Raw genomic sequence first — 22,756 nt, forward strand, 5'->3', positions numbered from 1 at the left:
AATGGGAATTGTGGTCAGATTTGAACACAGACGATACACAGCCCCTGTGTATTGTGCAGAGGAAACCAGACCTACACAGATACTTGCTCTTTTATCTTTATTAATAATAACCACAAGACACGAGTACGTTCCGTGTACTGGACAAATGACCACACAACCAGTATATTAGTTCAATTATTGTTTATTGTTATACATAGGCTTAAGGTCAATCACCGATCTCCCCAGGACAATGGGACTCGGATTGAAACATAGCAGTAGTAACAGACTCGGGGGCGCCTATTCACCTTATTATGGAGTGCATATGTGCCTTGGACAATAACAAATATGACCCGCCCAGTTATCAAGGTACCCGCCCCTAATTGGCCAGAATCGATTAGGGCTATTGAAATCCTATCGATCCATTGGATCCCGAGTTAGGACCACCCAAAAGAGCGCAAAAGATCGGAGGATAAGAGAACTGCGCAACCAGTATTCTGTCTCTTTTGGGACCGTCCTCTGCCCCACCAACTGCAGCACATCGACCGCCAAGTTCAAGGATCCGCGATCGCTACTTGAAGGACGAGCCAGAGCCTAGATGTACCTGACAACTTCCAGCCGCCACACATGGGGATTCAGACAAAGGCCTTGTCTAACCTGCACAGAGCCGGTCACTTGAAAGTTAAGTAAAGGTCATTTAAGCTGTTAGGTATAGATTAATGTGTAGCCGCGTGTAGATTATTATGCATAGAACTAAGCCTATGTTTAACAATAAACAATAATTGAACTAATATACTGGTCGTGTGGTCATTTGTCCAGTACACGGAATGTACTCGCGTCTTGTGGTTATTATTAATAAAGATAAAAGAGCAACAGGTCTCAGGCCTTTGCTCTGGCGTCATCAGCCAAGACCTCAGTGGGTATCCTTTGGCCCTCCAAGCAATTTCTCCATCCTTGGTTGACCCTAGAATATTCCAGGGATTTGTAATTTCCCAAGGATCTAACTATCATGCACACTCCTTGGAAAACATGCACACATTCATGAACCATATCAGCTGGACATTGTGGAACGCCTTCACGTTGATGAATGGGACTCGTTTATGCCACCGGACACATAGAGCGGCATGAGTAATGAAATAAAAATCGCTTATTGTCACAAGTAAGCTTCAAATGAAGTTACTGTGAAAATCCCCTAGTCACCACATTCCAGCGCCTGTTCAGGGAGGCTGTTGTGGGAATCGAACTATGCTGCTGGCCTGCCTTGGTCTGCTTTCAAAGCCAGCGATTTAGCCCTGTGCTAAACAGCTTGTTGACCCTCAAGGCCAGTCGACCCTCAGGCCAGGGCTGGGCAGGCAGACAGCCAGCAACTTTCAAAGTCTGATTCTGATTATTAAAACAAAATGAGCCACCCCTCCTCTAACAATTTAAAATATGTCAAACTTTTGTTATCTGTTGAATTCAACAGACAACAAAAGCACTGCTTCCATTTTTGGTCTGTACTAAGCTTAACTAAGCCACCGAGAAGTGGAGTTTGCAAGAGTGCCCTGGATTAAGGAGGAGGGATAAAAAAAAAACAAGCAAAGTTTCCTGTTCCCTGTTGTATTTGCAGGCGTAATATAGTGGTGGCAGCTTGTCACATGCTGTTAGTTCTAACCACCACCACTCTCAAGACTTCAGAACTTCTCTTCAGGACAAGAACAACAAACAAGAACAAAGAAATGTACAGCACAGGAACAGGCCTTCGGCCCTCCAAGCCCGTGCCGACCATGCTGCCCGACTAAACTACAATCTTCTACAGTTCCTGGGTCCGTATCCCTCTATTCCCATCCTATTCATGTATTTGTCAAGATGCCCCTTAAATGTCACTATCATCCCTGCTTCCACCACCTCCTCCGGTAGCGAGTTCCAGGCACCCACTACCCTCTGCGTAAAAAACTTGCCTCGTACATCTACTCTAAACCTTGCCCCTCTCACCTTAAACCTATGCCCCCTAGTAATTGACCCCTCTACCCTGGGGAAAAGCCTCTGACTATCCACTCTGTCTATGCCCCTCATACATTTGTAGACCTCTATCAGGTCTCCCCTCAACCTCCTTCGTTCCAGTGAGAACAACCGCTCCTCATAGCTAATGCCCTCCATACCAGGCAACAATCTGGTAAATCTCTTCTGCACCCTCTCTAAAGCCTCCACATCCTTCTGGTAGTGTGGCGACCAGAATTGAACACTATACTCCACGTGTGGTCTAACTAAGGTTCTCTCCAGCTGCAACATGACTTGCCAATTCTTATACTCAAAGTATAAGACAAAGAACAGAATCCTGCAGACAGAGCCACTGATATTGGACTCACTGGGCACTCCACTCACGTGAAATTATGGCAATAACTTCTTTGATTTTCTGAGAGGAAGTTAACTTTTGAAACTGAATGAGACTCTGAAATATACTGAATGGCAGTGAATGCATCTTGTTGATGGGAGTATTTGCTCCTGCACAGGACTGGCTCATTCTGTCTTGCACTGGACTGTGCTGCAGTGATGGCATCGGCTGATTTTTCCATCTCGTTGCTCATCGGCAAGTTCCACGTTTGTTCGCCTCAAGACTCACATCACGAGATTGACCATCATTGCCGTCATTCTGACACGAGGTAAGCTTGGAATCCAGTTCAGCAATTATTCATACATGTTTCAACAAGTTAAAAAGCACTAAATCATGTTTGCAGTGATCAATTTGTGTTCTGTGGGGTAATAGTGGCCAGGGTGGGAGGGGCATGACATCATTGGGAGAGGCATAATGCCATTGACTGGAAGGGGCCTGATATCATTGGCAGTGGCGGCAGGGGGTGGGGGGAGCAGAAATTAACGTGAGCGCAGGACCACACAAAGTGCAAATCCACCTCTGCCAGTGATCAATTATTGGATAATTTGGTTATATTTAGATGATCATATTTAGTTTTTGGGGATTATAAAAACAGACAATGCAGGAAATATGCAGCAGGTCTGGCATCATCTGTGGAGAGAAAAACAAAGTTAATGGGCAAAATTCAACGGTTCCCCCTTGACAGGTTTGTACAGTAAGAAGTCTTACAAAACCAGGTTAAAGTCCAACAGGTTTGTTTCAAACACTAGCTTTTGGAGCGCATCTCCTTCCTCAGGTGAATGAAGAGGTATGTTCCAGAAACATATATATGGACAAAGTCAAAGATGCAAGACAATGCTTTGAATGCGAGCATTTGCAGGTCTATACAATCTATACCAGATATAGGGGTAACCCCAAGTTAAAAAGGTGTGAATTGTCTCAAGCCAGGACAGTTGGTAGGATTTTGCAAGCCCAGGCCAGATGGTGGGGGATGAATGTAATGCGACATGAATCCATACTCTTACAGATCATTCACCTGAGGAAGGAGCTGCGCTCCGAAAGCTAGTGTTTGAAACAAACCAGTTGGACTTTAACCTGGTGTTGTAAGACTTCTTACTGTGTGTAGCACCATTGATCACACACGAGGCGAGACGTAGAGAACTTCAATCGAGGCTTTATTGAGCAGACTTGTTCAGACTTGTTCCCCAGCAGCTCAGTCACAGAATGCAGCTGCGGGGAGTAACCCGGGTTCTTATACCCCGCCTATCTGGGTGGAGCCCAGTAGGCGGCAGATCCAATCGGGACCCAGCAACTGTCCTCCAATAGCTCCTCGGCATTCCTGGTGTACCGTATTACCCCTAATACATACCACTACATTCTCCCCTTGTTAAAAAAGAACCCGGCGGGGTGGTGGGTGGCATGGTGGTAGGGGTTTACAGGGTCGGTACCTTAACCATTGAACTATATACAACCATGCCGCTTTTACTGGGCCACTGGATTATTCACATTTTACCCGATTAGCAGCGTTAACTATTTACAACAATGCCGCTTTACTGGGCCACTGAACTATATACATCTTAAGTCGACTCGGTGATCCGAAATGGTGCTCTGGTTGCCCCCTCCGATCGTCTCAGCCCGGGTGGTGGTGGTGGTGTTGGTGCTGGCTCAGGTCCGGTCGACTCTGGGATAATCGCGCTGTCCCTCTCTGTTTCCTTACTCCTGGGCGGGCCTGGGAGGAGAACTGATCCCCCCGGGAAGGGGGTGGCTGTGGGGTGCACCGGCGGGAGTGAGGGGGTGGTGATTGGTGTTGGGGGGTGTGGGGAGCTCCGGCGGGCGCCAGGTTCCGCAGAGAGACCATGTCCTGTCGGCTGTCTGGGAACGCCACGTAGGCGTACTGCGGGTTGGCGTGGAGTAGATGTACCTTTTCCACCAGTGGGTCTGATTTGTGCGCCTGCACCTGTTTCCGGAGCAGGATGGGTCCCGGGGCTGCCAGCCAGGTCGGAAGCGACATCCCAGAAGCGGACTTCCTAGGGAAGACAAGGAGGCGCTCGTGAGGCATTTGGTTTGTGGTGGTGCACAGCAGGGACCGGATAGAATGAAGGGCATCCGGGAGGACTTTCTGCCAGCGGGAAGTTGGGAGACTCCTAGACTGTAGGGCCAGTAGGACGGTCTTCCAGACCATTCCGTTCTCCCTCTCTACCTACCCGTTCCCCCGGGGGTTGTAGCTGGTCGTCCTGCTCGAGGCTATGCCCTTGCTGAGCAGGAATTGACGCAGCTCGTCACTCATGAAGGAGGACCCCCTATCGCTATGGATGTAGGCGGGGAAACCGAACAGGGTAAAGATGGTGCAGAGGTCTTTAATGACCGTGGCCGCGGTCATGTCGGGGCAGGGGATGGCGAAGGGGAAACGGGAGTATTCGTCAACGACGTTAAGAAAGTATGTGGTGCAATCGGTGGAGGGGAGGGAGCCTTTGAAATCCAGACTGAGGCGTTCAAAGGGACGGGAAGCCTTTATCAGGTGCACTCTATCTGGCCTGAAAAAGTGCGGTTTGCACTCTGCGCAGATTTGGCAGATCCTGGTGACTGTTCGGACCTCCTCGACGGAGTACGGGAGGTTGCGGGCCTTTATAAAATGGTAGAAGCGAGTGACCGGGTGGCAGAGGTCCTCGTGGAGGGCTTGGAGGCGGTCCACTTGTGCGTTGGCACATGTGCCGCGAGATAGGGCATCGGATGGCTCGTTCAGCTTTCCGGGACGGTACAAGATCTCATAGTTGTAGGTGGAGAGTTCGATCCTCCACCGCAGGATCTTGTCGTTCTTTATCTTGCCCCGCAGTGCATTATCGAACATGAAGGCTACCGACCGTTGGTCAGTGAGGACAGTGAATCTCCTACTGGCCAGGTAATGCCTCGAGTGTCGCACAGCTTCCACTATCGCTTGGGCCTCCTTTTCTACTGAGGAGTGGCGAATTTCTGAAGCGTGGAGGGCCCGGGAGAAAAAGGCCACGGGTCTGCCCGCTTGGTTGAGAGTGGCCGCCAGAGCTACGTCGGATGCGTCGCTCTCGACTTGGAAGGGGAGGCACTCGTCGATGGCGCGCATCGTGGCCTTTGCGATATCCGCTTTGATGCGGCTGAAGGCCTGGCGGGCCTCTGTCGACAGGGGAAAAGTAGTGGACTGGATTAGTGGGCGGGCCTTGTCTGCGTACTGGGGAACCCACTGGGCGTAATAAGAAAAGAAGCCCAGACAGTGTTTCAGGACTTTGGCACAGTGGGAGAGAGGGAATTCCATGAGGGGGTGCATACATTCGGGGTCGGGGCCTATCACTCCATTGCGCACTACGTAGCCCAAGATGGCTAGACGGTCGGTGCTAAACACACATTTTTCCTCGTTGTAGGTGAGGTTGAAGGCGTTAGCGGTCTGGAGGAATTTGCGGAGGTTGGCGTCATGGTCCTGCTGGTCGTGGCCGCAGATGGTGACGTTGTCGAGGTACAGGAATGTGGCCCGTAACCGGGCTGGTCAACCATTCAGTCCATCTCTCGTTGGAAGACCGAGACTCCGTTAGTGACACAGAAGGGAACCCTTAAGAAGTGGTAGAGCCGCCCATCTGCTTCGAAGGCAGTGAACTTGCGGTCACCGGGGCGAATGGGGAGCTGGTGGTAGGCGGACTTAAGGTCCACGGTGGAGAAGACCTTGTACTGTGCTCCCATGGATCGCCCGTGGGTAGGAAGACGGCGGCGCCCGTCCCCCCCTCGTGGTGTCCGGGGTCCAAAATGGCGGCGCCCGTTGGCTGCCTGTGGGTCGCTGGGGGGGTTGAGCCCGTGGTCCTGTTTCTTTCCCGGAGATAGCGGCGACCCCACGGGACTGGCACACCGCTGTGTAGTGCCCCTTTTGGCCGCAGCTTTTACAGGTGGCCGAGCAGGCCGTGCAGCGCTGGCGGGGGTGTTTCGGCTGCCCGCAAAAGTAGCAGCGGGGCCCCCGCGGGTGGTCTGGGATTCTGGCTACGCACACTTGCTGAGGGGTGGGGGGTGCCGGGGGGTCGGTCGCGGCGGGGTCCATGGAGCCCAAGGGGCATAGGCGCGGGCGTTTTGGGAGGCCACGTCGAAGGAGGCTGCAAGGGCCCGTACCTCTGTGAGTCCGAAAGAGTCTTTCTCTAAAAGTCTCTGGCGAATTTTGCGACGATGCCAAACCTGCTACGTAAGCGTCTCTGATCAGGAGGTCCGTATGTTCATTTGCCGTTACCGCTGGGCAGTCGCAGTTTCTTCCCAGGATCGTCAGCGCATTGAAGAATTCGTCCAGCGATTCCCCGGGGATTTGACGTCTCGTCGCGAGCTGGTAGCGTGCGTAGACCTGGTTGACGGGCCTAATGTAGGTCTGTTTCAGCAAGTTGATCGCCGCTGGGAATTCTTCCGCGTCCTCGATGAGAGCGTAGATTTCGGGACTCACTCTGGAATGCAGGACCTGCATCTTCTGGTCTTCTGTTGGTCTGCCGGAGGCTGTTCGGAGGTACCCCTCAAAGCACGCCAGCCAGTGTTTAAACACCAATGTTGCGTTAGCTGCATGGGGGCCGATTCGCAGGCACTCCGGGGCGATCCGGAGCTCCATATTCCTTTTTAAGTCTGCTGAATAAATTGTAGCACCATCGATCACACACGAGGCGAGACGTAGAGAACTCAATCGAGGCTTTATTGAGTAGACTTGTTCAGACTTGTTCCCCAGCAGCTCAGTCACAGAATGCAGCTGCGGGGAGTAAACCGGGTTCTTATACCCCGCCTATCTGGGTGGAGCCCAGTAGGCGGCAGATCCAATCGGGACCCAGCTCCTCGGCATTCATGGTGTACCGTATTACCCCTAATACATACCACCACACTGTGCTCACCCCAGTCCAACGCCGGCACTCCACATCATGGCTACTTGGATGGACCATGGGGAGTTTCATAGGGAGGGCAAAGGGGTGTGAGCACTGGAGGGACCTTGTGGTTTTATTTTCACTGGGATAAAGTTCTTTTAAACAGTCCACCTGGATACCGAGCAGCTCCTGTAGCTGCCTCCAACCTCCTTTCTGGGTCGGCTGGCCGAAATCCAGCCAGCAACACCCCCTCTGCTACCGCCCCCATCGGCAGTGAAGATCTGACAATGCGGGCACTTTTTCCAGAGGCGGGTAGGACAATCATCAAAATTTTCGTGACTCCTGCTGTCCACCTCAAGGAAAAAATCGAGGTCACCTATTTCTGCTATCATAGTTTGGAGGGCAGAGATTCATAAACTTGCTATGGACACTTTTACAGATCAACCATCTGTCTTTATGAGGTCCAGGCTTACATCCACTGGCAAACCTGAAAAGTGTCAATGGTTTGCACACCTCCTTGCTCCCCATCAACAGCCATGACACCTGGGACCCGCTTGTAAATACTTGCACGCCCGCTGACGGTACCATGCAAATCCGCGATTTGCATGTATTTTAAGCTGATTGACGGGCTGGAAGCCCAATTCCCCCCCCCCATTATGTTCCATGCCTTGCAGCTGGGAATCACGTGGGCGTGATTTGGTGCAAGTATTTACAAGTGTGGCCCGGGAATCATGACCGTAGATGGGAAGTAAGGAAGTAAGCAAACCGTTGAAACTTTTTGAGTTTGCTGAAGGGTATTTGCCTGGCCTCAGGAAGTAGTGGGAAATGACTGGTGGCAATGCGTGGACTCAGGGGGCTTGATTCTCCGTTCTGGAGACTAAGGCCCTAACGCCGGCGTGAAAACGGCGACGTTTCACGACGGGAAAATCGTCGTGAAACATCCACCGATTCCTTGTTCAGGGGGGCTAGCAGCCAGGCAGCCGGCTCTAGCTGCCGATACGGCCTGGAGATTTGCCGGGTCCGTGGCCGCCCAGGCGCACAGCGGCGGCCTGCAGCGGCTGCGCCGTGCTTCGTGGCGCATGCCCGTCGCGGGCCCAGCCCACAAAATAGTCCCCCCCTTTGGCCTGCTCGCCATGTGAGACCACATGTGTTCCACGCCGTCGGGAACTCGGCGGGTCGGGGGCGGAGCATCAGGGGGCAGGCCTCAGCCATCGCACGGAGCACGCTGCTTTTCAGGGGGCGGAGTATCGTGAAAGCGGCGCCGCTCCTTATTTCAGCGCCATCGGGGATTCTCCGCCCCGTCGCCGAATGTGATTTCGGCTTCGGGGATCGGAGAATCCAGCCCAGGGTATCCATCTCGGGTTCAGCGTGGCCTGGCTGAGACCCCCATTGTTGCACTTGCTGCTGCCAATGCGGTCCACTTTACATTGCAGAGACTAAACGCAGACTGGGTGACCACTTTGCAGAACACCTTCAGTCCAGTCGCAAGCAGGACCCAGACATCCTGTCACTTATCATTTCAACTCACCATCCTGCTCTCACGTCCACATGTCCGTCCTTGGCCTGCTGAAATGTTCCAGTGAAGCCCAGCGATCAAACTAGAAGAACAGATCTTCCGATTAGGCACATTACAGCCTTCTGGACTTGACAATGAGTCCAACAACGTCACACTGTGAACTCTCTCCTCCACCTTCACCCCATTTTTATTTCTAGCAATTTATCGTCATTTCTTCCATTGATCTGTTTTCCCCTCACTATTGTGCCCCTACCCTTACCTCACTTGGGCCCCCTGTTCCTAGTTGCCCTTTGACACATGCTCACTTTTGTTCTGCCACTAACACACTCTAATCTCTTTATGTGCCACTATCAGCACCCTTCTGAACCTTAATCATCTCCATTTACATTCCTTTTGTCTTTCTGTCCATGTCATCTTTGTCAATCTCCACCTATCAGTGGTCCCATATCCAGCCCCACTGCCCCACGCCCCCCCACTACACCATAAATCTGACCCTATTTCCAGTTCTCTCCAGCTTTGAAAGAGAGTCTTCCAGACTCGAAACGTTAGCTCCCTGCTCTCTCCACAGATGCTGTCAGACCTGCTGAGATTGTCCAGTATTTTCTATTTTTGTTTCAGATTACAGCATTCTCAGTAATTTGCTTTTAAAACTGTGACAGTCCTGTCTAACAATTTAAAGAATTCTGTGCGTTTGGACAGAAAGCACTTTGGTTGGAGTTCAATCGTGAATCTGCCATTTTGAAAGAGCACTTTTCCTCCAGATGCATTGGGCTGGATTCTCCGATTTTGAGGCCATGTGTTGACGCGGGCGTGGGAACCGTGGTGTTTTACGACTGGAAAAACGGTGCAACAGCTGCACCGATTCAGCAACTCTGAATGGGCTAGCACCACCGCCACATGGAACGCAACCGGTTCCATGCAAAATGGCGCAGGATTCGTCGGGTCTATGATTGGCGCACATGAGGCTCACATGTCGCAGCCGCACTTAAATGATCCATCCCCCCCCCACCCCCATACACACCATCCTAGCCAACAAGATGGCTGGGCGGAGAGCAGTGCCACGGTTCAGGGCCGCTGAGCTGGAGACCCTCCTGGAAGCCGTGGAGGAGAGAAGGATGACCCTGTACCACGGCCCTGGAGGAAGGCCGCTAGGCGCCGCCGTTCGCCGTGCCCTGGGTGCAGGTGGCAGAGGCGGTCAGCGCCGTGGGCAACGTCACCTGGATATGCCAGCAGTGCCAGAAGAAACTCCACAACCTCAGGGCAGCCAGGGTGAACAACACAGAACATAGGACATACAGTGCAGAAGGAGGCCATTCGGCCCATCGAGTCTGCACCAACCCACTTAAACCCCCACTTCCTCCTATCCCGTAACCCAATAACCCCTCCTAACCTTTTTGGGCACTAAGGGCAATTTAGCATGGCCAATTCACCTAACCTGCACATCTTTGGACTGTGGAAGGAAACCGGAGCATCGGAGGAAACCAACGCAGACACGGGAGGAACGTGCAGACTCCGCACAGACAGTGACCCAAGCCGGGAATCGAACCTGGGACCCTGGCGTTGTGAAGTCACAGTGCTATCCATTTGTGCTACTGTGCTGCCAACCGGCCGTGAATAGGCTGTTCCGTGCCCCGTCACTGGCTGGTGTGACACAGACCTTCAGCGTGGTGGCACAGTAGACAGTGATGTGGTGCAATCCCAGACGGAGATGGTCCACTCCCTGTGCTCCATGGCCGCGATCGTGCATACCCTGGTCGAGACCAGAGCGGGCCTCCAGGACTGGCGGCGCCAGGTGGCGGGGGGGCCTCAGGGGATGGCTCCGCTGCACCCCCGCCCCATGGAGTAGTCCGGAGGCCATCAGGCACCCCGAGGGAGGAGGAGGTGATGGGTCCTGTGCTGGTGACTCCCGCGGGGGTGGGAGTGAGGGAGGTGTGGCAGAACACCGCAGTATCTCGGACGCCTCCCCCTCCTGTCCCTGGAGCATCTGTTGGGCAGCAGGCAGAACAGGATGGCACCATGCCACCCGGGACACCTGAGCAGAGGCCGGGCCCATTCAGGCCAGGTCGCCCCAGGAGTCGTGCGCCAACATGGACCCTTGTTGCAGGGCGGGAATCACAGCAGGCCGCCTCCACTCCTGCTGTAATGTCTGGGGAACCACCTAGGCATAGTGTCAGGGCCCGTAAGGCCAGAAAGTTAGACATCAATTAAGTTGGCATGGGTGCAGGGCATAGTTGAGTTATGGGGCTCGGGCACAGACTGAGTATATATTTCCGCACAATAAATACCCGTAACCACCGTTCTAACCTGCCTCGGTGCTCTGTCTGCTGTGTGTGGGGGTGGACTGGTCAGTGCTGGCCGGGGGTGTGGTAGGGGACCAGCGCAGTCCCATGGGTGGAGCTGGCACTGACATCATGCGGCCTCCTCTGCCTGCCTGGGCCCCATGTCCCGCTCATCATCCCCCTCCCCTGCATCCTCCTCGTCGGACGTGGCCTGACCTTCCTCCTCATCCTCCTCCTCCAGCAGATTGTCTCTCTGCTGTGCTATGTTGTGCAGAATGCAGTAGGCCATTGCGATGCGGGCGACCCTCTCAGCCTTGTACTTGAGGATGCCAAGGATACCTTGACGCTGCATGGGCGTCATTGTAGCGGATCTCCGCGTCGGTCTGTGGCCTCCGGATAGACATCATCAGCCACGACCGTAGCGGGTAATCCCTGTCGCCCAGCAACCAACCCTGTAGCCGGGGGAGGGCCCCTCGAATATGTTGGGGATCACCGAGTGTGCCAGGATGAAAGAGTTATGTACACTGCCCGGGTATCGGAGCAGACGTGCATGATGTGCAGCTGGTAATCACAGATCAGCTGTATGTTCATCGAGTGAAACCCCAATTGATTGGTCTACAGTAGTCTGTTATCCGCAGGTGCCCGTAAGGTGACATGCATTCCATCGATCACCCCCTGGACCCGGGACATCCCAGCGATGGCAGCGAATCCCGCTGCTCGGGCATCCTGGTGGGCTCAGTCCACATGGAACTGGATGCACTGATCCGCCTGGTCTTATATGGCTCCATGACGGCATGGATGCGCCTGTGCGCCGAGGTCTGTGGGATCCCGGACAGGTCCCCACTCGGCGCCTGGAAGGACCTCGTTGTGTAAAGGTTGAGGGCGACCGTCACCTTGCCGGTCAGCGGGAGCAGGTGTCCTCCCCCATACCTCTGCAGCGCCAGGTGTGCCATCATCTGGCAGATGTGTCGTACTGTCCCTCTGCTCATCCGCAGTCTCCGTCGGCATGCCCGGTCCGGCAGGTCCTCAAATGACATGCGGCGCTGGTACATGCAGGGCCTCATGCGGGGCCTCCATGGCACCTCCCCCTCCTCCTCGGCCTGTTGGGCGGCCGGCCCTCGGTTGGCACTGTGGGCCCTGCCCACTTATGCCTCCCCCCCCCCCCCCCCCCCGCCCCCCGGTGCCCTGGATGAGTATGGAGGTGGGAGGTTGTGAAATGGCTTAAAGCTTGCATGCTTGTTTGCCAGCGGCATCCTGCCTGGGCCATTTTCCTTGAGGCAGGTTTGGGCTTTTGCGAGGGTGGGCTGCTGGGCTATGTAGCTGGAGGTGGAGGGTAATTAAGAACCTTTAAAGGCCACTTAAAGCTTATTGCCAGAGGCTCGCTGGAATTTTCATTGGGGTTAAGTCAATGACCGCCCGGTACCTGCCGGAGGCCTATTTTTAGGCTCTCATCACTACTTAGGCGTAGTGTTAGGGCCCGTAAGGCCAGAAAAGTAGATACCAGTTAAGTTGGCATGGGTGCAGGGCACAGATTAGTGATAGGGACTAGGGCATGAATCTATATCAATGTTTCCACATTATATACCTGTGCACAATGTTACATAGAACATGCAGTGCAGAAGGAGGCCATTCGGCCCATCGTGCACCGACCCACTTAAGTCCTATCCCCGTAACCCATAATCCAATAGCCCCTCCTAACCTTTTTTGGTCACTAAGGGCAATTTGTCATGGCCAATCCACCTAACCTGCATGTCTTTGGACTGTGGGAAGAAACCGGAGCACCCGGAGGAAACCCACGCAGGCACGGGGAGAACGTGCAGACTCTGCACAGACAGTCACCCAGCAGGGAATAGAACCTGGGACCCTGGTGCTGTGAAGCCACAGTGCTAATCACTTGTGCTACCATGCTGCCCCACGTGCTGCAGGTTACAACCTGCCTCAATGCTTTCACAGAATGGCGTGAGGGGTGAGCTTGTCTGGGCTCGCCACAGAGGAGCTTCAGTGGGTGGGGAATGGGTGGATGTGGGGGTGGGCTTGGCTCAGGGACTGCACTTCAGCCAGCGTTCAGTACCCCTCTCCCACTAGTCGATGAACCTGGAGGCGATCGGAGCGCCCTGTACATGTTGGCCCTGGCGCACACATTGTGCGGCCCACCCGTGCTTGTCCAGGCTCCATATCCTACCATCACCCCCTGAACGCGGGCATCTTGGCGATGGCGGTAAACCCTGCTGTCTGGGCAACCTGGTGGACTCAGTCCACATTGAAATGGATGTATTGTGCCGAGTGGGCATATAAGGCCTCCGTGATGGCACGGATATACCTTTGCACTGAGCTCTGTGAGATTCCGGACAGGTCCCCACTCGGCGCCTGGAAGGGCTTTGTGGTGTAGAAGTTCAGCTTGACCATCACCATGACGGCCACCGGGAGCGGGTGTCCTCCCCCATTCCCCTGCTGTGCTAGTTGCGCCATGGTCTGGCAGATATGTCGCATTGTCCCCCTGCTCAGTCGGAGTCTTCGTCGGCATGCCCGGTCCAGCAGGTCCTCGAATGACAAGTGCTGCCAGTACACGCGAGGTATCATGCACCTCCTCCTCGGCCTGTTGGGCTGCTGGCTTTCCACCCTCAATGGCTGGCTCCTGTTCCTCTGGGGCAGGCTCCACCTGCAGCTTCCTCCTCCTCGAGCAGCTCCAGTTCGTACAACCGCAGGTATAAAAGATTATCGGAGGGGTGGAATCTGGAGTTAAAGCCACAATTGGATCGGTCATGATCTTATTGAATGTTGGAGCAGGCTCGAGGGGCCAAATGGCCTACTCCTGCTCCTAATTCATATGTTCACATGAGAGAGAGAGAGAGAGACAGAGAGAGAGAGAGAGACAGACAGACAGACAAAGAGAGAGAGAGAGAGAGACAGACCGTGAGAGAGACCAAGAGAGAGAGACTGAGAGAGAGACCGAGAGAGAGACCAAGAGAGAGAGAGACTGAGAGAGAGACCGAGAGAGAGAGATCGGGAGAGAGAGAGACCGAGAGAGAGATCGAGAGAGACTGAGAGAGAGAGAGAGTGACTGAGAGAGAGAGAGAGACCAAGAGAGAGACAGACAGACAGAGAGAGACAGAGAGAGAGAGAGAGACAGACTGAGACAGAGAGAGAAACTGAGAGAGAGAGAGAGACAGAGAGAGAGACAGACAGAGAGGGAGAGATAGAGATATAGAGAGAGAGAGAGAGAGAGAGACAGAGAGAGAGAGAGAGAGGGAGAGACCGAGAGAGAGAGAGGGGCCGAGAGAGAGAGAGAGAGAGAGAGACAGACAAAGAGAGAGAGAGAGAGAGTGACTGAGAGAGAGAGAGACCAAGAGAGAGACAGACAGAGAGAGAGACAGAGAGAGAGAGGCAGACAGAGACAGAGAGAGAAACGGAGAGAGAGAGACAGAGAGACAGACAGAGAGAGAGAGACAGAGAGAGAGAGAGGCAGACAGAGACTGAGAGAGAAACTGAGAGAGAGAGAGACAGAGAGAGAAACAGACAGAGAGATAGAGAGAGAGAGAGACAGAGACAGAGAGAGAGAGAGACCGAGAGAGAAAGAGAGACCGAGAGAGAGAGACAGAGAGAGAGAGAGAGAGACAGAGAGAGAGAGAGAGATTAATAGTTGTTTGTCTGGAGGTGGGTGAGGTTTGGGGATGTGGCGGATTTCCGATACTGCCCAATCTCAATTGATTTCAGAAGGGCAACAGGTCCTGTACGCAAACTATCTCCCTGAACGTGGCGAGTAACCAATTAAACCTCTTAATTGACAACCCTCTCCCAACCGTGACCAGATTTCTAATCGGGTGCACAGGCTATATGTTGTGTCAGGAGGTCACCGTGAAGCCATGGCAGCCTCCGAATGGCAGAATGAGTAGATAGCAGAGCTGGAGGTTTAATTCTGTTTGGAAGGTACCGCTCTGAAAATTGGTCACAACTATAGCAGTGTCCATTACTGTGGGCTGTTTCAGAATGTCCAAATAACCTAACAGCACGACTTTCGGGACTTGTGGGAAGAAACCGGAGCACCCGGAGGAAACCCACACAGACACGGGGAGAATGTGCAGACTCCGCACAGAAGTAACCCAAGCCAGGAATCGAACCCAGGTCCCTGGTGCTGTGAAGAAACTGTGCTGACCACTGCGCTACCGTGCAAATGGTGAAGGTCAGCCACCGTGGGTCGCGAAGGAGGCCGCTGTGGGTCGCGAAGGTTGGCCGCCGTGGGTCGCGAGGGTTGGCCGCCGTGGGTCGCGAGGTTGGGCTGCCGTGGGTCATAAAGGTTGGCTGCCTGGTAAAAATGGGTCCAAGGCAAAAAAGTTTGAAAAACCTTCGGCCCTCAGTCTATACCTTTGTGATAGTCTGTGTTAGGAGGATTATGGTACCTAGTAATGCCGGAATACCATTGGTGGAGAATGTACTTGTTCCCATTGGATAAGCTTGCATGTTAGCTCAGCCTTGCAAGGCGGGGTATAAGAGCCCGTGCTGCCCCAGCAGCTTTCTTCTGCACCTGCACTGCTGGGGGAAACACCTAGCTTATTAAAGCCTTCAATTGTCTCCAATCTTGTTCCTGAGGTTATTGATTGTGCATCAATTTAATACGCTAGATTTAAAAGAATGGAGCTCTGAATCAAGTCGGAGTGTCTGCAACTCAGCCCCCACACGGCAAACTCAGCGGCAGCCTTCAAGCACTGACTGGCGTGTTTTAACGGATACCTCGGAACGGCCAAAAACACACCCACGGGAGAACAGAAACTGCAAGTCCTGCACACGAGGGTGAGCCCAGAAATTTACACCCTCATCGAGGACGCGGACAATTTTGATGCAGCAATGGAGCTGCTGAAAGGACATTATATTCGCCCGGTAAACCAGGTCTACGCACGATATCTGCTAGCGACGAGGCGACAAATCCCTGGGGAAGCGCTGGAAGAATTCTACTGTGCGCTCCTGGTATTGGGGAGAAACTGCACCTGTCCGCAAGTTTCGGCGAGCGACCACACAGAACTTTTGATCCGGGACGCTTTCGTTGCAGGTATGCTGTCCTCCCAAATCCGCCAGCGATTGCTGGAGAAAGACACCCCAGGCCTCAAGGAGGCATGGGCCCTTGCCGGCTCCCTGGATGTGGCCTCCCGAAATGCCCGTGCTTACGTCCCCGATCGCGCGGCAGCCCCTGGCAGCGTGGAACGTCCCCGCGGCCGACACCGAGACATATCCCATCCCCCCACAAGCTTGTGCTGCAAGACGGCCTGGCAACCCCGGGGGGCCCCGCTGCTATTTTTGCGAGCAGGCCAAGCCCCCCAACAGCGCTGTCTGGCCCACGCATCCACCTGCAAGGGCCACTTCATGGCGGTATGCCAGGCCCAGGCGGTCGCTGCAGTCCCCGGTGGCGAATGCGAACCGCCACCACAATCCTCAGCACGATCCCCGTGCGGCCAGCAGGCGCCACCATCTTCCTCCTCCAGGGCCACGTGCATCCTCCGGGTGCCGCCATCTTGTCCCGCGGACGCCACGTGCGATGGATGGGCGCCGCCATTTTGTGCACCCCCAGCCATGTGCGACCAATGGGCGCCGCCATCTTGGATGGACTCCCAGGATCCCAGCTCAGCTCAGCTGACCACACACCGCCCAAGAGAACATTCAACTGCTGCCACGAGTAGCCTCGGTGACCCTGGACCAGTCTCGGCCCCTAACACTATCGACTGCTACGACAATGATGCTTATCAACGGGCATGAAACGTCCTGCCAAATTGACTCTGGGAGCACGGAGAGCTTCATACACCCCAACACGGTAAGACGCTGTTCTCTCCCCATCCACCCCGTTAATCAAAAAATCTCCCTGGCCTCCGGATCTCACTCAGTAGAGATCAAGGGGTTTTGTAAAGCTAACCTCACAGTCCAAGGAAGGGAGTTCAAAAACTACCGACGCTACATCCTCCCCCACCTCTGCGCGGCCACACTCCTAGGATTGGATATTCAGTGTAACCTCCAAAGACTAACATTCAAATTCGGTGGCCCTATAACCCCCCTCACTGTCTGCAGCCTCGTAACCCTCAACGTCGATCCGCCCTCCCTGTTTGTGAACCTCAACCCGGATTGCAAACCCGTCGCCACCAGGAGCAGACGGTATAGTGCCCAGGACCAGATTTATATTAGGTCAGAGGTCCAACAGTTACTGAAGGAAGGTGTCATTGAGGCTAGCAAAAGCCCCTGGAGAGCTCAAGAAGTGGTGGTAAAGACCGGAAGCATAGGATGGTCATCGACTACAGCCAGACCATCAACAGGTTTACGCAGCTCGACGCGTACCCTCTCCCCCGCATGTCCGACCTGGTCAACAGGATCGCGCATTACAAGGTCTTCTCCACGGTGGATCTTAAGTCCGCCTACCACCAGCTCCCCATCCGCACTAGTGACCGCAAATACACTGCCTTCGAAGCAGATGGGCGGCTCTACCACTTCTTAAGGGTTCCCTTCTGTGTCACTAACGGGGTCTCGGTCTTCCAGCGAGAGATGGACCGAATGGTTGACCGGTACGGTTTACGGGCCACATTCCCGTACCTCGATAACGTCACCATCTGCGGCCACGACCAGCAGGACCACGACACCAACCTCCGAAAATTCCTCCAAACCGCAAAAATCCTTAACCTAACGTATAACAAGGATAAATGCGTGTTTAGCATCGATCGCCTAGCCATCCTCGCCGACGTAGTGCGTAATGGAGTTATAGGCCTCGACCCTGAATGCATGCGCCCCCTTATGGAGTTCCCTCTCCCGCACTTCTCCAAGACCCTGAAGCGCTGCCTCGGTTTTTTTTCCTACTATGCCCAGTGGGTCCCCAACGATGCGGACAAGGCCTGTCCACTGATCCAATCCACAGTTTTTCCCCTGTCGATAGAGACCCGCCAGTCTTTCAGCCGCATCAAAGCAGACATTGCAAAGGCCACGATGCACGGCTTCGACGAGTCCCTCCCCTTCCAGGTCGAGAGCGATGCGTCTGACGAAGCTCTGGCGGCCACCCTCAACCAAGCGGGCAAACCCGTGGCCTTCTTCTCCCTCCACGCCTCCGAAATCCGCCATTCCTCAGTCGAAAAGGAGGCCAAGGCCATAGTAGAAGCCATGCGACTTGGAGGCATTATCTGGCTGGCAGGAGATTCACTCTCCTCACTGACCAACGGTCGGTTGCTTTCATGTTCGATAATGCACAGCGGGTCAAGATAAAAAAACGACAAAATCTTACGGTGGAGGATTGAACTCTCCACCTACAACTATGAGATCTTGTATCGTCCCGGGAAGCTAAACGAGCTTGTGCCAACGCACAAGTGGACCGCCTCCGAGCCCTCCATGAGGAAATCTGCCACCGGAGGGTCACTCGATTTTTCCACTTCATCAAGACCCGCACCTGATAAAGGCTTCCTGTCCCTTTGAACGCCACAGTATGGATTTCAAAGGCCCCCTCCCCTCCACCGACCGCAACACGTACTTCCTGAATGCGATTGACGAACACTCCCGGTTCCCTTTTGCCATCCCCTGCCCCGACATGACCGCAACCACCGTCATAAAAGCCCTCCATGGTATCTTTACGCTGTTTGGTTTCCCCGCCTACATCCATAGCGACAGGGGGTCCTCCTTTATGAGCGACGAACTGCGTCAATTCTTGCTCAGCAAGGGCATTGCCTTGAGCAGGACGACCAGTTACAACCCCCGGGGAAACGGACAGGTAGAGAGGGAGAACGGAGCGGTCTGGAAGACCGTCCTACTGGCCCTACGGTCCAGGAATCTCCCAGTCTCCCGCTGGCAGGAAGTCCTCCCGGATGCCCTCCACTCCATCCGGTCACTGCTGTTTACCACAACCAACCAAACACCTCACGAACGTCTCCTTGTCTTCCCCAGGGACCTCGCTCCCGACCTGGCTGGCAGCTCCCGGACCCGTCCTGCTCCGAAAACACGTGCGGGCGCACAAATCGGACCCATTGGTCGAGAGGGTCCATCTCCACGCTAACCCTCAGTACGCCTACGTGGCGCACCCCGACGGCCAACAGGATACGGTCTCCCTACGGGACCTGGCGCCAGCTGCATCCCCACACACACCCCCGCCACCAGCCCCACCCTCCCTCCCACCGGCGCACCCCACAGCCGCACCATTCCCAGGTGGATCGGTTCTTCCACTGGCCCCGTCTAGGCCCTGCCCACTGGCGCACCCCACAGCTGCCCATTTCCCAGGCCAGTCGGCCATTCCACCAGCCACGTCTAGGGGTGATGAAGCCGCCGCAGAAGCTGAAACCACGCTCCCGGAGTCACAGACGCCCGAACCTCCACCGACATCACCACCAAAGCTACGACGATCACAGAGGTCGACCAGGGCCCCTGCTCGATTAATTGCTTCCTTTTGAAATGTACATTACTGTTGTAAATAGTTAAAATTTGAAATGAGGCAAAACGCTGTACGGAGGCATTACGGTACCTTCAAAACTATAACTTCTACCACTTCTACCACATTGTAATATGAAGCCACCACCCCCGCCGGACTCTTTTTTAACAGGGGGTGAACGTGTAGTCTGTGTTTGGAGGATCACGGTACCTAGTAATGCCGGAATACCATTGGTGGAGAATGTACTTGTTCCCATTGGTTAAGCCTGTATTTTAGCTCGGCCCTGCAAGGCGGGGTATAAGAACCCGTGCTGCCCCAGCAGCTTTCTTCTGTACCCGTGCTGCTGGGGGAATCATCTAGCGTATTAAAGCCTTCAATTGTCTTCAATCTCGTTCCTGAGGTTATTGATTGTGTATCAACCTTCTTATGTGGCTCAGTGTCAAATTTTGTTTTGTTATGATCTAGTGAAATTCTTCGGGTTGTTTTTAATAAGATGCTTTTAATAAAGATGCTATATACACAGTAACTTCATTGCAGTGCTAATGTAAGCCTATAAGAACATAAGACCATAAGACATAGGAGCAGAAGTAAGGCCATTTGGCCCATTGAGTCCATTCCACCATTCAATCATGGCTGATTTCAACTCCATTTACCCACTCTCTCTCCATAGCCCTTAATTCCTCGAGAAATCAAGAATTTATCAACTTCTGTCTTAAAGACACTCAACGTCCCGGCCTCCACCGCCCTCTGTGGCAATGAATTCCACAGACCCACCACTCTCTGGCTGAAGAAATTTCTCCTCATCTCTGTTCTAAAGTGACTCCCTTTTATTCTAAGGCTGTGCCGCCGGGTCCTAGTCTCCCCTGCTAATAGAAACAACTTCCCTACGTCCACCCTATCTAAGCCATTCATTATCTTGTAAGTTTCTATTAGATATCCCCTCAACCTCCTAAACTCCAATGAATATAATCCCAGGATCCTCAGACGTTCATCGTATGTTAGGCCTACCATTCCTGGGATCATCCGTGTGAATCTCCGCTGCACTCCTCCAGTGCCAGTATGTCCTTCCTGAGGTGTGGGGCCCAAAATTGCTCACAGTATTCTAAATGGGGCCTAACTCATGCTTTATAAAGCTTCAGAAGTACATCCCTGCTTTTATATTCCAAGCCTCTTGAGATAAATGACAACATTGCATTTGCTTTCTTAATTACGGACTCAACCTGCAAGTTTACCTTTAGAGAATCCTGGACTAGGACTCCCAAGTCCCTTTGCACTTCAGCATTATGAATTTTGTCACCGTTTAGAAAATAGTCCATGCCTCTATTCTTTTTTCCAAAGTGCAAGACCTCGCACTTGCCCACGTTGAATTTCATCAGCCATTTCTTGGACCACTCTCCTTAACTGTCTAAATCTTTCTGCAGCCTCCCCACCTCCTCAATACTACCTGCCCCTCCACCTATCTTTGTATCATTGGCAAACTTAGCCAGAATGCCCCCAGTCCCGTCATCTAGATCGTTAATATATAAAGAGAACAGCTGTGGCCCCAACACTGAACCCTGCGGGACACCACTCGTCACCGGTTGCCATTCCGAAAAAGAACCTTTTATCCCAACTCTCTGCCTTCTGCCTGACAGCCAATCGTCAATCCATGTTAGTACCTTGCCTCGAATACCATGGGCCCTTATTTTACTCAGCAGTCTCCCGTGAGGCACCTTATCAAAGGCCTTTTGGAAGTCAAGATAGATAACATCCATTGGCTCTCCTTGGTCTAACCTATTTGTTATCTCTTCAAAGAACTCAAACAGGTTTGTCAGGCACGACCTCCCCTTACTAAATCCATGCTGACTTGTCCTAATCCGACCCTGCACTTCCAAGAATTTAGAAATCTCATCCTTAACAATGGATTCTAGAATCTTGCCAACAACCGAGGTTAGACTAATTGGCCAATAATTTTCCATCTTTTTCCTTGTTCCCTTCTTGAACAGGGGGGTTACAACAGCGATTTTCCAATCCTCTGGGACTTTCCCTGACTCCAGTGACTTTTGAAAGATCATAACTAACGCCTCCACTATTTCTTCCGCTATCTCCTTTAGAACTCTGGGATGTAGCACATCTGGGCCCGGAGATTTATCAATTTTTAGACCTCTTAGTTTCTTTTGCACTTTCTCCTTTGTGATGGCTACCATATTCAACTCTGCCCCCTGACTCTCCTGAATTGTTGGGATATTACTCAGGTCTTCTATTGTGAAGACTGACGCAAAGTACTTATTTAGTTCCTCAGCTATTTCCTTGTCTCCCATCACTAGATTACCAGCGTCATTTTGGAGCGGCCCAGTGTCTACTTTTGCCTCCTGTTTGTTATTAATGTATTTAAAGAAACTTTTACTATCATTCCTAATGTTACTGGCTAGCCTACCTTCATAATTGAACCTCTCTTTCCTTATTTTTCTCTTTGTTATCCTCTGTTTGTTTTTGTAGCCTTCCCAAACTTCTGACTTCCCACTACTCTTTGCCGCAATATAGGCTTTCTCTTTTGCTTTGATGCATTCCCTAACTTCCTTTGTCAGCCATTGCTGCCTAATCCCCCCTCTGATAGCCTTTCTTTTCTTTGGGATGAACCTCTGTACTGTGTCCTTAATTACTCTCAGAAACTCTTGCCATTGCTGTTCTTTCCCACTAGGCTCTGCTCCCAGTCGATTTTTGTCAGTTCCTCCCTCATAGATTACATAGAACATACAGTGCAGAAGGAGGCCATTCGGCCCATCGAGTCTGCACCGACCCACATTAATCCCTCACTTCCACCCTATCCCCGCAACCCAATAACCCCTCCCAACCCTTATGGACACTACGGGCAATTTTTAGCATGGCCAATCCACCTAACCTGCACGTCTTTGGACTGTGGGAGGAAACCGGAGCACCCGGAGGAAACCCACGCAGACACGGGGAGAACGTGCAGACTCCGCACAGACAGTGACCCAGCGGGGAATCGAACCTGGGACCCTGGCGCTGTGAAGCCACAGTGCTATCCACTTGTGCTACCGTGCTGCCCACTCATGCCCCTGTAGTTACCTTTATTTAACTGTAACACCTTTACATCTGATTCTACCTTCTTTCTTTCAAATTGCAGACTGAATTCTACCATATTATGATCACTGCCTCCTAAGTGTTCCCTTACTTTAAGATCTTTTATCAAGACTGGCTCATTACATAACACTAAGTCCAGAATGGCCTGTTCCCTCATGGGCTCCATCACAAGCTGTTCCAAAAAGCCCTCCTGTAAACATTCAATGAATTCCCTTTCTTTGGGTCCACTGGCAACATTATTTACCCAGTCCACCTGCATACTGAAGTCCCCCATGATCACTGTGACCTTGCCTTTCTGACATGCTCTTTCTATTTCGTGGTGCATTT

The 22,756-nt window shown here is 52.9% G+C and overlaps 1 protein-coding gene across 1 annotated transcript in view; it reads right to left on the minus strand.

The window, feature by feature from the left end:
- Nucleotides 1-2,422: 2,422 nt before the first annotated feature.
- LOC140426898 (uncharacterized) overlaps nucleotides 2,423-22,756 on the minus strand; it is a 139,288-nt gene continuing 118,954 nt past the window's right edge. The window contains exons 4-5 of the transcript XR_011948335.1: nucleotides 8,702-8,771; nucleotides 2,423-2,980 (exon numbers count right to left, since the gene is read on the minus strand). The gene's annotated coding sequence lies outside the window, so the exon portion shown is untranslated. The remainder of the gene's footprint in view (nucleotides 2,981-8,701; nucleotides 8,772-22,756) is intronic.

This window comes from Scyliorhinus torazame, chromosome 7 (genome assembly GCF_047496885.1).
Source record: "Scyliorhinus torazame isolate Kashiwa2021f chromosome 7, sScyTor2.1, whole genome shotgun sequence".
Lineage (NCBI taxonomy): Eukaryota > Metazoa > Chordata > Chondrichthyes > Carcharhiniformes > Scyliorhinidae > Scyliorhinus > Scyliorhinus torazame.